The sequence below is a fragment of the Mastomys coucha genome, unplaced genomic scaffold (genome assembly GCF_008632895.1).
Source record: "Mastomys coucha isolate ucsf_1 unplaced genomic scaffold, UCSF_Mcou_1 pScaffold22, whole genome shotgun sequence".
NCBI classification, from domain to species: Eukaryota; Metazoa; Chordata; class Mammalia; order Rodentia; family Muridae; genus Mastomys; species Mastomys coucha.
Window position 1 is genome coordinate 251,671,147 of NW_022196905.1, and position 16,738 is coordinate 251,687,884.

The following is a 16,738-nucleotide window of genomic DNA, read 5'->3' on the forward strand; positions in this document are numbered from 1 at the left end:
ACAACTTAGCTGGAGAAACATTGGTTCAGTACTCAGAATAGCACGTACTACCCACCTGTTAACCAAATACCAAGGTGCTTCAGAGAGACTTCCATTTTCTATACAGAACTGTGCTGGGAACATAAAGATCTAAATGTGCCAGACACGGGACAGCTTAGTGGACCCTCACGCTGTAACTGATCAAGATTAACTGCCATAATCTAGAGTTTTAAAGATCTGTCATTGACATAAGATGATTTCAACAGAAAGTCTCTATGACTCACACACAGAAAAAAAAAAAAAAAAAAAAAAGGCTTTCTGGGGATCTAGCTAACCCAAAGGGAATGAAACCTCTTCCAACTCCTGTAGGACATCTCCTCCCAGAGGAAAGACTAGGGGAGAACTGAATAGAGACTTCTCTCTCTTTGGGGTAGTTCTGTGACACTCCCTCCCCCTGAAGAAAGTTTGAAAGATCCTCAGGTCCATGCCAGAAACAGTACCACACGATCTCTCTTTAATAAACGAAGTTGATATTCACCTAATATAAACCAATATTTCCCCATATCGATGGGCCTTTGCATGATGTGCCAATATATACCTGTGGAATGTTTAAATCTATTTAATATGCTCCTCTCTACTATTTATCATTTTTATGGCAAAAAAATAAAAAATAAAAAATGTAGTACACTTTGCTTAAGTGTTCTGAGACACATAGTGCAGTTTACTTTTGCTAAGACACATAAGACCGTTTACATATCCAGTTACCCTGCCATTTGACAGCACATCACTTCACAGTTTCTCATTCCTATATTCCTATCTACTGACTCAGTATCCCATGATCCACATCCCCCTAACCTCCCCAGTCCCTGATAACCGCCATTCTATCCACGTCTTCTATGAGACCAACTCCTTCAGGTTCCACACTGGTGTAAGGTCATATGGGTCTCATCATTTTGGACCTGGTCTCCTCAGCTTAAACATAATGTCCATGACTTTGATCCATGTTATCTCAACTGACAGCACTGCATCCTTTTCATAGCTAAATAGTACTTTATTATAGCATATAACATACTTTCTTTATCCCTTCATCCATTGGGAGCTGCTTGGTTTCATGGCTATGATCGCTGGCCCCTCATTAAATATGGGAGTACACATAGCTCTTTGATAGATATAATTTAGATAGGTACCCAGAAATAGACTAACTGGCTCACAGAGAGACTGTATTTTAATGGAACTTCCATAGGGCTTTCTATAACAGGCTTCTGATTTACCTAGTCACCAACCAACAGTACAACATTTCTCTTTTCTAGTTCCTTAGGATGTTTATTTTTTTTCAATCCTTTTTGAGACCAGCTATTCTTATTGTGTGAAGTGATCTTCATCGTACCACACACACTACATTAAATCCCATCAGTTCTCAAAAAAGCAACATTTGGGGCTGGCAAGATGGCTCAGTGAGTAGAGGTGCTTGCTGCTTAGTCTAAGAACGTGAGTTCAATCCCCAGGACACACAGTGAAAGGAGAGAACCAACCCCTACAAGTTGTCCTCTGACCTCCACATGTGTGAAGCAACATTTAGTCACTTGCCCCTTGTCCCACAAATATAAATAGTTGTAAAGAGTGGGAGGGAGAGAGAGAGAGAAAGAGAGAGACAGAGAGATAGAGTGAGAGAGAGAGGAAATTGACATTTCTTTCTAAAACAAAAAAAATATTTTGTTTCCCCACCATAACTACCCTCTACCACCCTCTACTAATTTGGACATATAAACCTTTAATTTTATCCACCAAATAAGCCAGCTACTTTATTCTTAGCCCCACTGTTCAAATGGGTATGTTTTCTCTTATTAACATAACTTTTACCAATTTAATCTGCAACACCCAGAGACTAATTTAAGAGGATAGAAGAAAATTTGGCTGATGTTCTTTTAGACAAGAACACTGCATTAGGGATTTCTGGGGGGCTTTTTGGAGAGGGGTGGGGGTGCACGACACCGGAAGGATGTCAAATCCCAGCTCAGCTGTCAGAGGCTACCTCGATTTGGGGATCACACTCCCCTTGCTGTGTGGCATTTGATGCTTCATTTTTAATTCAACATTTCTCTTTCCTGAGTAGATGATATTGATCTAGAAGATTGACACAAGAAACTTCCAAAATTTGAGCTCGGAAATTGCCTTCCCCTTCCATGCTGACACTCCAGATGTGTACACCACGGAACAAACACCCTGGTGTTCAATCTCAAAAGTGGAGTTAATTTCCGCCTCTCCCCTTCTCCTTCCCACACAGACATTTCCTGGTATTTAAAGTGCAGCTAACAACTTTGCTTGCTCTTTGAATTTTCCGTGGCATATGCACAAAAATTAAGAAATACTTAGGGAAAGTAATTTAATTTTGCAAACGCAAAGCTAATCTGTTCATCATAGAGGCAGTAAAACATAAGAGGTTTCTATAAGGGAACTCTGTTTAAAAAGAAAAAAGAAAAAAGAAAGAAAGAAAACCCACAGAAATGAATCACAATGAGGCCAGGATCTAAGAAGCAGAACCTTAGATGTAGGGGGCACATTTATATGGCCAGGAGTTTAAAACCATGATTGCTTTAGATGCCATTGTCCTGACCAGGCTACTTGAGATGGTACTGTGTCCCCTTAGCTTAGTAGTAGTGGTGGTGATGGTGATGGTGGTGATGGTGATGGTGGTAGTAGTAGTAGCTGTTGTTGTTGTTGTTGTTGTTGTTGTTGTTGTTGTTATTTAAAGACTTCTGGGTCCTGACAGAAGAAAAAATGTCTGCAAGTTGAGAAAAACCAACTCAAAAAGGAAGGGGCACAAGAGGGTCGGGGAATATGCATATTCATCTTCCTTTTAAAAATACATTTATCACTGGGTAGCAGTGGCACACGCCTTTAATCCCAGCACTTGGGAGGCAGAGGCATGCAGATTTCTGAGTTTGAGACCAGCCTGGTCTACAGAGTGAGTTCCAGGACAGCCAGGGCAACACAGAGAAACCCTGTCCCCAAAAAACAAAAAATAAATAAATAAATAAATAAATTTAAAAAAATTATCTAGTTATTAAGGGGGGAGAGGAGGCTTTTGAAGGCCAGAGACCCACTTATGGGACTCTCTTCCTCAAATATGTGTGTCCTGAAGATAGAACCCTGGTCCTCAGACTTGGTGATACCTGCTAAGCCATCTTCTTCTGCCTTGACCCATTCATCCTTCTAAAAGATGCTTTTCATAAGAACTCAACAACCATCTGTGTTTGGACCCCAAGTAATTTGGGGTGTATTTTTTTCCCTTTTCCTGTATGACCATTAAAGACCCTTGGGAATGTCTCAATATAAATAAGGTTAAAATTAAGTAGTGGATTAAAAAGCCTATTAGACTTACCTGTTTCTCTGCCGTGTCTGTGTCTGTTCTAATTACCTCAGATATTAGATTACTCTATTACAGGCTTTGATTTTCTGCATACCTGTGAGTGTACATACGTTTGAGTGGGGAGAGCATGCGTGTGATGCAGCTGTACCTATGTACACCCATGTGGAAGCTGATGACCTCCTTTATGTGTCAGTTCCCACTTTGCTTTCTGGGGGCACAATCTCTGTGGCTAGAGCCTGGGGCTCACTGATCAGGCTGGGCTAGCTCCTGGCAAGTGTCAGGGATCTACTGCCTGTGACTAAAAGCATATACCACCACATCTCACTTATTATGTAGGTTCTGGGGATCGAACTCAGGTCTCCATGTTTGTATGGCACTTTGCCAGCAGCTGAGCCCTATTTTCAGCCTACCACCACCACCACCACCACCACCACCACCACCATCATCATTTTAAATTGTTTTAATTACCACACAAAGTAATGGGCTCTGTCATGGCAGGTTCACCCATATGTCATTAGACTTCCGTCTACCCCATTCCCGTCTCATACTGCCCTTCCCCGCTCCCATTGCTCTTCCCCTTTGCCTAGCTCTATTCCTTTCCCCTGACTCAGTCTCTCCTACTGTTATCAAGCCCTTTATACTCCATTATCCCACTTAATACACAGCTGTAATAACATCTTCACAGTTTTCTTCAATAAATAAACAGGACAGGTGATTTTTCTTTGCAGCACTGAGGGTAGAACACATGTTCTTGGATAGTTGGGGTTTAAATTCACTCACTGTCATGTAAGGACCATGAAAGAGCTCTTGGACAGCTCCTACACACCATGTAAAAGATCCCAAGCACACATGTGTCAGCCAGCCACATACCCTCTTCCTAACTGACTTCTGAAAGGCCAGCTGGCCTTCATGCCTCCTAAGTAACATACTACTGAAAAAATAGCTAAGTCGTCTAGTTTTATATTTTATTCTCATCAGTTTTATTTATTACTTCTGTGTATGAACATGCATGCTGGGGATAGGTGGGACACATGTGTGCTACCTGCAGAGGACAACTCTTTCAAATCCATTCTCTTCTTATACCTTTATATGCTAGGGATCAGACGTGGGTCACCAGGCTTATTCAACAAGTGTCTTTGCCCTCTGAGCCATGTCCTTCTGGCTTGTACTTAAACCACCACCACGACCACCATCACCACAAAAACCACCACCACCACAACAGCAACAAACAACAACAAACCAGAGAAGTCAAATTAGTTCCTAATAATGATGTCATTGATTTCTGGGTCACATGACTTCAATGTAGATTCTGCTCAGCTACTGAAACATGTCTGCACAGATTGCAGACACCACACTGATTTCTGGCTCTGAGTTTACTAGGTTTTTTTGCTGTTGTTGTTTTAACTTTGCCATATGTCTTGTCTCTGTGACTCCATAGTTCTTATTCTTGTTAAGATCCTAGGCAATTACTTATACTTCTCCCAAACTCTAGGCTATCAGACTTAAATGATGGTTACTTTTCTCCTTTCCTACATATAGAGTTAACTTTTCATGAGGAGTTTTGTGTTTATTTTGTATTTTGGCCACATGTGATAGCAACATCTGTAATTTCAGCATTTGGAAAGTGGACCCAGAAGATTCAGGAGAGCAAGGCCATCCTCAGTTACGAGGTTATTTCAGGGCAAGCCTAGGCCCCTTACATGTGTGTGACTTTTAACACAGTTTCAAAAACAACAAGTTTAAGTCCTTCTTGATCATATTTTAATGGTAAAGATCCCTTCAGGATTGGAGCTTGATTTTTATTTGAGCCAAGAGGTATCAGCCATGGAGGCACAACTTGGTACTCTACTCTGAAAATGTTAACAGGCCATATACAGACTTTCAGGTCTGGTATTCTCCAATCTATATTAATTTGTATCAGACATGTAAGATGCCTTCAGAGTAAAAAAATCATGTTGCATATTGTAGAAGTGAAGCTCCGTTGTCTTTTGACCATGTTTCCCACTGGCAGGGTTTATATCACTGAAATATAAAGTATAATGTTTTGACAAGAGAGTCAAGACATTACAACTTAGGAAAGGCTTCATCTTGAATTCTTGCCAAAGAAATAAATAAGAAAATATAATGAGAAAAATCACACTAGCAAAATTAATTTTAAAATATCTAGAAAACAACCAACATTGCATAAAATATTTATGAAGTACATTCTGAAACTTTATTAAAGGGCATAAAGATACCTTAATAAATGCAAAAATATTCCACATTTGTCGAAAGAAGACCCAACACTATCAAGATAGCATGTAAGTTCATTTGCATGCTTCAATTAATCTAGAACTGAATGCAGTTCCAAGCAAAATTCCATGGCGTATCGTGAGCAAATTATATATATGTTGATAAATGATTATATCACTGAAGGTCTGAAATTAACTTTAAAATATTGAAATCAAACAAATGAGAGGAACTTATAATATTTTAGTCATTAAAATACTGTACATTTGGTGCCAGGATAGGGAAAAAAAGATCAATAGAACTGAAGGGAAGACTAAATTCATGACAAAGAGTGTAGGGAAATAAATTCATCAGCTTGAGAAAAATTGAATCATTCCTCACACAATATGTTAAAACATATTTCAGTGATATAAACCCTGCCAGTGGGAAAACTGGCACTTCATAGACTTAGAAGAAACTACAAGATTAAAGTGTGTGATGCTGTGGTGAGAACAGATTTCTTAAGTAAATCTGAAGGAAAGACTAGGAATCTTGGATATTATAGAATTAGCAATGTCATATAATAAAGAATGCCTTTGCTGCAATAGTAAAAGCACCATAGAAAATAGTGTGGTTGTTGGACGATAAAACCATGGCAGGAAGTTTGGTAAGATAGAGCAGGTTGAGACCCAGAGATTTGGTGGGCACATACCCGAGACTTAGATGACTGGCCTGAAACACGTGTCCTGCTCCTCACATAAAAGAAACATGTCCTATGGTCATTTAGGCCTAAAACAGAATTATCCATGCTAATGAGGTACCTAGAGGCCAGGAGGGATTAGCCAATAAGCTTCCCTTCCCAGACATTCCTCTCTGCAGAAGGTATTCAATCTCATGTCTACCCCAAGAAGTGGGTATGGTACGTTATGCATCTGTTTTCCTCTATGAATGACCAATAAACTGTTTAGAACCATTGACTGTCTCCTTCATCAAGATTCACCATGGGAAGCCATGGAGAAGGCATTCAACTACAGAACAGTAGCTTAACTACCCAGTAGTAGGCCTCTCTGTGCTCACAGACACAACTGCCACTAAGCCAACCTCTGCCAAGCTAAGAACAATCACCAATGGGACAAGACAGAGGTCCCCTTTCCTGGAGGCCCTGAGCTAGACCCTGTCCCCAGCCCTCAGGAATCCAACTCCTTTCTCAACACTTCTGAAACTCCCAGAGGTGCCTGGAAGTCCAAGAGTCAGAGAAGCCCGGAGACCCTAGCCTCTTCATAGGCCCAGCAACTCCCAAACCAGCTCCAGCCTTCCCACATCTCAGATTTTGCTTTCCCACCCCAGAGTAGTATCTCCAAGCTTCCCTGCAGCTCAGTACTCCATGCAGTGGTGGGATAAACACAGTCAAACTCCCCACATTCCTCCTCCCCAAAAGGGTATGCCCAGCAATGGAGTAGACATAGACCCACGCTTGACCAAATTGTATTTATCAACTTGAGTTAAGAAGCACTATGGTGGTTTGACCAAGAATGGCCCCCATAGACTCATATATTTAAATGTTTAGTCACCAGAGAGTGGCATTCTTCGATAGGATTAGAAGGATTAAAAAGTGTGGCCTCACTGGAGAAAGTATGTCTCTAGGAATGAGCTTTGAGGATTCAAAAGCCCATGCCAAGCTCAATCAGTTACTCTCTCTCTTTCTGCTCCTGAAGATCAGGATGCAGAATGCTCAGCGGCTTCTCCAGCACCATCTCCCTACTATGAGGATAATGGACTAATCTCTGATTCTGTAAATGACCCCAAGTTAAATGCTTTGTATAAGAGTTGCCTTGGTCATGGTATCTCTTCAAAGCAATAGAACAGTGACTAGGAGATTAGTATGACCCACTGCTGGTTGAGTTGGTAAGGGGATTTCCAATACTTAGTTCTTGGGGACTCTGATCCAAATGGATGGATTAATCTCTGGATGAGTTCATTACATGATGAGAGTATCAGGAGGCAGTAAAGGTAAGGCTGGGGCAAGGCTGGAGGAAATAGGTCACCTGAGGCATGTAATCGGCTCATGTGTTTGAATATTTGGTCTCCTAAGTCAAGAGTGCTGCTTAGAAGAGATCTTGAAACCTTTAGGAGGTACAGCCTTGGTGAAGGGAGTGTGGTGCAGGGTTTTGTATTCTGGCCCCACTTCCTGATCCTCTCTCTCTCTCTCTCTCTCTCTCTCTCTCTCTCTCTCTCTCTCTCTCTCTCTCTCTCTCTCTTTCCTGGCAGCCATGCTGTGAACTGTTCTCTACCACGACACCATCATCACCACAGCAAGCTGACTCCTCAATTCTGAAATAATGGGAAAATAAATATTTCACACCTTTACTTTTGGTTATTCTCAAGTACTCTGGTCATAGTCATGGTGATTCAACATCAATATTTACAAGTAAACAGAGAATATACATTTCACAGAAACATAAAACACAAAGGCAAAGCAGTCTAGAAAAAGCTACTGGAAGACCAGTGATCAGTAACATAAAAATAAAGAAATAACGCAGGATTTTTGTAACATGTCTCTGAGGCTTGGCACTGTTCTCTGAGGTCATCTGATACAAACATTCCAGACAATGTGATAGCCATGTCTGACAAAGATCAAAATGCACATAGGTTTACGATATTGAGTATTTTATCCCTTATTTCTACTGGAAACAAACTAAATGGCCATCAAGAGAAAATGAGGAGATGAGACTTGCCAAATTTAGGAAACAAATACCACATTTCAAGAAAACGCAATAAGGGGCTAGAGAGATGGCTCAGCAGTTAAGAGCACTGACTGCTCTTCTAAAGGTCCTAAGTTCAATTCCCAGCAACCACATGGTGGCTCACAACCATCTATAATAGGATCCAATGCCCTCTTCTAGTGTGTCTGAAGACAGCTACAATGTACTCATATAAATAAAATAAATAAATAAATCTTAAGAAAAGAAGAAAACACAATAAAGTGATGCTATCTTGGTATACACGGATCTCAGATACACATGCACTCAAACAAGCAAGATCTAATATCGCGGTAAGATCTAATATCAATTTTTACAGCCCCACTGCATATCTACATGTGTCAGACAGGCTACAGCTGAATTAAGGCCATAAATTCAGGGAGAGGAGAAACTGGCAGTAAGAATGAAAAAAATATAGAAAACAGCATGAAATAAAAGCTGTAGAGGCTACAGACTGGCTCAACAGTCCAAAATACTTGCAGAAGTCCTGAGTTCAACTCCAAGCACCCAAGTCAGGTCACTTACAGCCTCCTGTAACTACAACTAACTCCAAAGTGTCTGATGCCTCCTTGTGGCCTCCACAGTCACTGCTTTCACACACACACACACACACACACACACACACACACACACATACATACACACACATGGACGCCCGCACACATGAATGCATGCACACACGCATGAATGCACATGCACACAAATAAAATACATCTTTTAAAATATGTGTGTTTTATGTCAGTGCTTTAGACCAATATCTCACCTAAGAGAAGGAACTCTCAGCGATTCAATCCAGTCACGTGCATGAACATCCTACCTGAAGAAAATAAAATCATTTCAGAAGCAAACCAAAGGACATGGTTGAATAAAAAGTGTTCAGTGTAAGAGACTGTGAAGGGAATTATATGGAAAACAATTCAGAAAAAGCAAAGCGAAATCAAGGCCCTAAATTGAGAAGAATCTAAAACTAGTTAGGGCTTCTATTACAGTGCTGGATGAGGAGGAAATATGCACGCAATTGAGCTAACTCGTTATTACCTACTTGAGTTAATTTTCTTTTGTGCTCTAACCATCAAAATCCCAGCAAATTAAGACACAGATCCACTACTCTGCAGTTTTATAGGCTCAATGTTTCACAATGAGCTTCTCTGGCTGAAACCAAGTTGTATACCGCCCTTCCTTCTGGAGGCTCTAATGGAGAAACCATCTTTGCCCTTCTGCCTTTTCAGACAGCTGACCACATTCCTTGGCACTTGAAGCTCAGGTGTCTTCTATCTTCTAATCGAAAGAAATTGCATATCCATGACTGTCATTTGCATGCTTTGGTCTCATGAGGAAGGCATTGATGTTCTGAATCTAAAGAGGAAGATCTCTCTCTCTCTCTCTCTCTCTCTCTCTCTCTCTCTCTCTCTCTCTCTCTCTCTCATGTGTGTGTGTGTGTGTGTGTGTGTGTGTGTGTGTGTGACTGTGAAAGCCATACATCAACACTGCCTGTCTTCTTCAGGCATTCTCTACCTTATTTTTAAGACACGATTTCACAGTAAACCTGGAACTCTAGAAGCCTGCCTGCCTCCACCTTCCCACAGTGCCTGGAGTTACACACACATACAATATCTTGCCTGAAACTTTACATAAGTGCAGAGATCCAAACTCAGGTCCTTGGGTTTGCCCAGCAAGTGCTTTACCAACTGAGCCATCTCCGCTAGTCACAGACGTGGATATCTTTGGAGAGCCATTATTTTGCCTGCTGTGCCACTGTTGGAGAAAAATCAATAGATCTGATATGAACTTGATAAATCAAGAAATAGCCTGGAAAGCATATTCTTTAATTACCTGAAGGCAGCCACTAGAACAAAACACAGTAAAGCAGAGACATGCTTTATTTCTCTCTGAGGAGAAGGGTCCTGAATTGAAGAGAGGACCCGTGAGATTCTTGCATTTAACTAGTGGTCCTCTTGCCTGGTCTAACAAACGTACTTTTAATATTTTAACTGTATTGACATAACCTCTTGTTTCCCTTTAATCCAGCCTTTGAATGTCAGTGTCTTTGTTTCTAGTGTCCTCTCAGCCACTCCTTTTGCTACCAGCCTGCCACTTACTGGCTCACTTCAGTTTGTGAAACATACCGAGGGCTGTGCCTTCTGTTATGTACTTGCTATGTCCTCGAGTTGCGTACTTGCTGTATGTCTTGTGTGAAAACCTTGTCCCCATGGTCCCTGTGGATGACTTACGTACTTTTTCTTAGGCATGAATTCATGCATGAGTCAGTCCACTGAACCCAGGGCTTGCTTGACAGCACTCGCTCTCGTCAGTCACGCAATCCTCATTAGCTTCTACCATACCCCTCGGTTTTCTGCCATTCATTACATGTATTTTTTTATTACTCTTTTAGTCAATTCCAATTTTTTCTCAATGTTTGTAAAATTTTTAAATCATTGACAATGGTTTTTACCTAGTTTGTTTGTTCATTGTGAATCCAGGGAAGAGCTTGATAGTAGGCCCATAGGGATCTCAAGATGCAACAGAAGAATGAAGAAGGGAATACTTATGAATTCATCATCAGATGCAAGCTATGTTTGGATACTTCCTAGGAGGGGAATTTACCATCTCAAAACCATCCTTTCTGCATTCTGAGAACAATATTTATCCTTAGAGATTCCATCATGGAAAATACTAAATGTCTAATTTATCTTTTCCATCATTTCATATAACTTTATTACAACTTAAAGGATAGGTAGGAATGCTGATGTAATTAATACACAGCTATAACTTTCTATCTTTATAAAGTGTGAGCTCATGAAGAAAGAAACAAACAAAAAAACAAAATGAAACAAAACAACAAAACCACATGGTTCTTTGTTAACCACCTTTACTGAGAAGTGGGAGGAGAGTTCTCTGTTACTATGTTGTTCTTAGGTTGTTGTTGTTCTTATGAAACAAGAAATAAGCGACTTGTTTTTGGAAAGAAGGCAGGCCAGGTGTGAAAGTACTCACCTGGGCCAGGTGTGAAAGTGCTCACCTGGGCCAGGTGTGATACTGTTCACCTAAGCCAGGTGTGATAGTGCTCACTTGGGCCAGGTGTGATACTGTTCACCTAAGCCAGGTGTGAAAGGGCTCACCTGGGCCAGGTGTGATACTGTTCACCTAAGCCAGGTGTGAAAGTGCTCACCTGGGGCAGGTGTGATAGTGCTCACCTAAGCCAGGTGTGAAAGTGCTCACCTGGGCCAGGTGTGATAGTGCTCACCTGGGCCAGGTGTGATAGTGCTCACCTGGGCCAGATGTGATAGTGCTCACCTGGGCTAGGTGTGATAGTGTTTACTTGGGCTAGGTGTGATAGTGTTCACCTGGAATGATGAAAGTCAGCACTTCTCTATCTTCCCAAGGTGAGCAGCCATCAATTACCTGTGTGCTGTAATTGATGTAGTTATTCTCTGTTTTTTCTTAATCCATTATACACACAGCTCTAGGAGAAAATGCTACCTGCCTGTGCTGTTCACCATCATTTCCCGAAAGCCTGGAGTAATGTCTGATATTTAATAGACAACCAACAGATACTTCCAAAGGAAGGAAGAAAAGAAGGAAGGGAAGAAGAGAAGCTGGGTTACAGGTAATTTGGAATACCAAAACAGAATGACTTCAATCATTTTGATCTTGTAATAGGTTACAAACAGTTTACTATTTCCTTGATTTTCATAACCTCAAATCTATGCTAAATAGAAGAACAGGTATTCTTAAGAAAATAAGACATTTCTGGAAATTTCCAAATAATCAGACTTCCAGTCTTAAGACTTCATTTTACTCATCATGTGAAACATGCCAGCTTCACATGTGCATGTGTGTGCGGTGGTATGGGTGCATGACTGTGTGTGTGTGTGAGTGTGTGTGTGTGTGTGTTGGTACAGGTATACATAAATAATGGGCCTAAAGACAACTTTAGCTGACTTCCTTGCATGTCATCCTCCTTGCTTACAAAGTCTCTCACTTGCTAGAGGCCCACTAAGTTAGAGAGGCTGCCTGGTCAGGGAGCCCCAAGAATCTGCCGCTTTCTACCTCCTCAGCATTGGGATCATAAGCATGAGTTACCACACCTGGATGGCTTTGTTTGCTTGTGTGTTTTGTTGTTTTGTTTTTGCTTTTGCTTTTTGTTTTGTTTTGTTTTGTTTTTACGTGGGCTCTGGAAACAGCTTGGGTTTTCATGCTTGGAAGGCAAAGACCATGCCAACCGAGTCACCACCCCCCCTCCCCCCGGTCTAAACATACTGATGCTTAACTGTTGGAACATAGAAGATAAAACCTCAAGAAGCAGAGGTTTCACCTGCCAAGCTTTAATACACTGATTGCTTCTTCGACTTGTTTTGGCCAATTTGCTCAGGACTTCTTGGCCTAAATCAACTAGTTATTCTTCCAGAATGAGTAAAATAGTTTAGAACTTTTTTTTGAGATGGGTGATAAATAAGACTGTTTTGCCAAACCTCTACTGCTTCTGAATTTCTCACTGGTGCTTCAAAAATTGATTTACCACTCAAGCAAAATCTTTTGAGGGTTTTGTCTTCTATGTAATCCCTAAAACTCTGTAATCAGCTCTGATTTCTGATTAGAGTTAAAGCCCCACCAACGATTCCGTTCATTATAAGTGTGAGCAATATCAAAAGAAGCCAATTTTAATAAAAGTATCTGTCCAAAAGGATATGAGAGGCTTCCTCCTTCTGTTGTGATAAATACTTCCAGGTGGTATTTGATGGACAATAGGAGCTCGGAGCAGCTGGCATTCAGAGCAGAGCTTGAATTAGAATTTCAGATCACGCTGGCAAGCCTGAGTGATTCTTTAATTCTTCAAATGGAACACAGTTTGCTCCGTCTTACAGAGCATCCTGACTCTAATTAAAATATACCATATGATGTAGAAAAATATACACTATGATGATATACAATAGGATTCTTCCTTGCTAATCCCTACCTGATTTGAGTTAGGAGGGAAGCGGGGAGGGGGCCATTAGAAGTATCTAATTCCAATTGTTATACTTCATCAAAAGAAGGAAACATTTGCCAGTGGGAACAGAGGTTCAGCCTAAGTTTCCGGGAGCCAAGCCTTCTGAAAGGATGCTTTGGTTGCTAAGCAGATGCAAGCGCATTTCACCTTTGTAGAAAGCATTTAAAATGAACACACCATCGCTTCTCAGCCTTTTGGCTAAGATCAAGTGTAAAATGAACACACCAATCTGCTTCTTGATTGACTAGATTTCCCCTAATTTTTTTTTTTTTTTTTTTTTTTGGTCAAATGCTTTAAGTGACAGCTTCAGGAAGAGCCCACCTGGGAAAAGTTATGTCATTAAAAGAAGATACAACTGGTTTTCCTTTGGTGACTAGAGTCTACTAATAGAGATAGATGAAATGTGGAAACCATGTAGCTGTGGCTATTATACCTAAGAAAGAAACAGAAAGGAAGGTTTTTCTCTGCTCAGGGTCTCAGGACATTCACTCCACAGGTGCTTGAGCAGAACGCCCTGCTTGGAGCATGTGTAGGAAGAGGCTTTCATGGTGGTGGGGAAACAGACAAGAAGGGACCTGGGACCAGAGTCTCTCCCTCACTTACCTACTTCCTACCCACTGTACCCTCCTAAAGTTTCTAGAACTTCCCAAAATGATGTCATTGGTGAGGATCAAATGTTCAACATGAAACTATATGGTATAATTCAGAATCAGGCTATCATACTATGTGATCAAAATTGCTTCATGTTATTGAAGAGAATAATCACGTATGACATTGAGAGCTCTATAAGAATGAGCTGTCACTCTCTCTCCTTGGCCTGCTTGCCTTGTGAGACTGAGCAACTGCTAGATCCTTGGACATCTGTGTCATCCTTGGATCCATTCACAGCTGCTGCTGACCATTGTTGGTTGTTGGATTAGAAACTGTGGGACCAGCCTGGGGGCTCAGGCCTCACAAGTGGCAGGGCAGCCAGGATAGGATCCTCTCAACCTCTGTCTACACCTAGGAGTGACAGCAGTGGATCCACAGCCCTCTCTGCCCCTTCCCTGCAAGTGGAGAGCCTACCTTTACAGAGTGCTCTAACCCAGGGACTTGGATGAGATCTGCCATTTTCTCTCCAGTGACTTTCTAAGGTGGGACCAGCCGGGAGGCTCAGGCCTCACAAGTGGCAGGGCAGCCATGACAGGATCCTCTTAACCTCCATCCACACCTAGGAGAGACAACGGATCCACAGCTCTCTCTGCACCTTTCCTGCAAGTGGAGATCTTGTCTACAGGGTAGGCTCTGACCCCAGGACTCAGGACAGACAACTAATCCACAGCCATCTGTACCTAGGTTTTACCAGAAGAGAGCTGATCTCCCAGAAGTACTGACACAGGCTTACAGACCCACAGGAGGAACAAGCGCTAGTCAGAGACAGCAAGAGCATCTAACACCAGAGACCAACAGATGGCGAAAGGCAAACGCAAGAATCTTACCAAGAGAAACCAAGACGACTTGGCTTCATCAGAACCTAGAACTTACACCACAGCAAGTCCTGGATATCCCAAAACACCAGAAAAGCAAGATTTGGATCTAAAATCATATCTCAGGATGGTACTAAAAGAATTTAAGAAGAACATGAATAACTCCCTTAAAGAAATACAGGAGAACACAGGTAAAGAGGTACAAGCTCTTAAGAGGAAACAAAAAATCCCATAAAGAATTACAGGAGATCACGAGTAAACAAGTAGAAGCCCTTAAAGGGGAAACACAAAAATCCCTTAAGGAATTACAGGAAAGCACAAACAGGCGAAGGAATTGAGCAAATCCATTCAGGATCTAAAAATGGAAGAAGAAACCATTAAGAAATCACAAAGAGAGACAACTCTGGAGTTAGAAATCTTAGGAAAGAAGTCAGGAAACATAGATGCAAGCATCACCAACAGAATACAAGAGATAGAAGAGAGAATCTCAGGTACAGAAGATAACATAGACAATATTGACACAACAGTTAAAGAAAATGCAAAATGCAAAGAGTTGCTGACTCAAAACATCTAGGAAATCCAGGACACAATGAGAAGACCAAACGTAAGGATAATAGGAATAGAAGAGAGTGAAGACTCCCAACTTAAAGGGCCAGTAAATATCTTCAACAAAATTATAGAAGAAAACTTCCCAAACCTAAAGAAAGAGATACCCACGAACATACAAGAAGCCTATAGAACTCCAAATAGACTGGACCAGAAAAGAAATTCTTCCTGCCACATAATAGTTAAAGCACCAAATGCACAAAACAAAGAAAGAAAACTAAAAGCAGTAAGGGAAAAAGGTCAAGTAACATATAAAGGCAGGCCTATCAGAATTACACCAGACTTCTCACCAGAGACTATGAAAGCTAGAAGATCCTGGACAGATGTCATACAGTCCCTAAGAGAACACAAATGCCAGCCCAGACTACTATACCCAGCAAAACTCTCAATTACTATAGATGGAGAAACCAAAGTATTCCATGACAAAACCAAATGCACACAATATATTTCCACAAATCCGGGCCTTCAAAAGATAATAAATGGAAAACTCCAACACAAAGAGGGGAATTACATCTCTGAAAAAGCAAAAATCTTCCAACAAAACTAAAAGAAGATAGCCACATGAGCGGAATTCCAACTGTAACAACAATAATAACAGGAAGCAACAATTACTTTTCCTTAATATCTATTAATATCAATGGATTCAATTCCCCAATAAAGAGACATAGACTATCAGACTGGGTATGTAAACAGGACCCAACATTTTATGGCATACAGGAAACCCACCTCAGTGACAAAGACAGACACTACCTCAGAATAAAAGGCTGGAAAACAATCCTCCAAGCCAATGGTCCCAAGAAAAAAGCTGGAGTAGCCATTCTAATATAGAATAAAATCGACTTTCAATCTAAAGTGATCAAAAAAGATAAGGAGGGACACTTCATATTCATCAAAGGTATAATCTACCAAGATGAACTCTCAATTCTGAACCTCTATGCTCCAAATGCAAGGGCATCTACATTCATAAAAGAAACTTTACTAAAGCTCAAAGCACACATTGCACCACACACAATAATAGTGGGAGATTTCAATACCCAGCTCTCTGCAATGGACAGATCATGGAAACAGAAACTAAACAAGGCCACAGTGAGACTAACAGAAGTTATGAAACAGATGGATTTAACAGATATCTATAGAACTTTTTATCCTAAAACAAAAGGATATACCTTTTTCTCAGCACCTCATGGTACCGTCTCAAAAACTGACCATAAAATTGGTCACAAATCAGGCCTCAACAGATACAAGAAGATTGAAATAATTCCTTGTATCCTATCAGATCAACATAGACTAAAGCTGCTCCTCAATAACAACATAAACAATAGAATGCCCACATACACATGGAAGCTTAATAACACTCTAC